The sequence below is a fragment of the Trachymyrmex cornetzi genome, unplaced genomic scaffold (genome assembly GCF_001594075.2).
Source record: "Trachymyrmex cornetzi isolate Tcor2-1 unplaced genomic scaffold, Tcor1.1 scaffold296, whole genome shotgun sequence".
NCBI classification, from domain to species: domain Eukaryota; kingdom Metazoa; phylum Arthropoda; class Insecta; order Hymenoptera; family Formicidae; genus Trachymyrmex; species Trachymyrmex cornetzi.
The window spans coordinates 6346-6886 of NW_017297648.1; positions in this window are offsets into that span (position 1 = coordinate 6346).

A 541-nucleotide genomic window follows, 5' to 3' on the forward strand; every position below is an offset into this window, starting at 1 on the left:
AATATTCTATCAGTTGAGTAGTGCCGTCAAAGTCTCACTACAAATGCTTCTAAGCATTTGATTTACTAATCACAAAAAAAAATTGTACTAAATGATTTGTCAAAGACCGCTTCAAAACATTTATAGCGTCACGTTAACCTTATCTACTCGTCAGATATTGCAGTCAGACATTGCAGTTTGCATGTTACCAACTTCGATTTTTCAGTTTTATACCGTTGCCAAATCATTTCTTGAGCTAAAAATATTTATTGTTCTAAAAAATATATGTTTATCTTTGAAACTTTTACACAAATAAACACTAATATTTTTTGCATTTTAATTGCATTATAATCCATATTTAACTGCGATGTGACCATGCACATGTGCATTGCCAGCGCCACATTTGCCTCTAGCGCCGAAAAATCCAAAAGGACAAATCCCCCACCCCATAGCCCTGTCGACGACGACGACGAGCCACAGCCTTACAACCTTCTTAAGCCCGATGTCCACGATGCTAGAAATCAGTTCGAGATCTCGGACAGAGAAAAAATTAACAAATCAC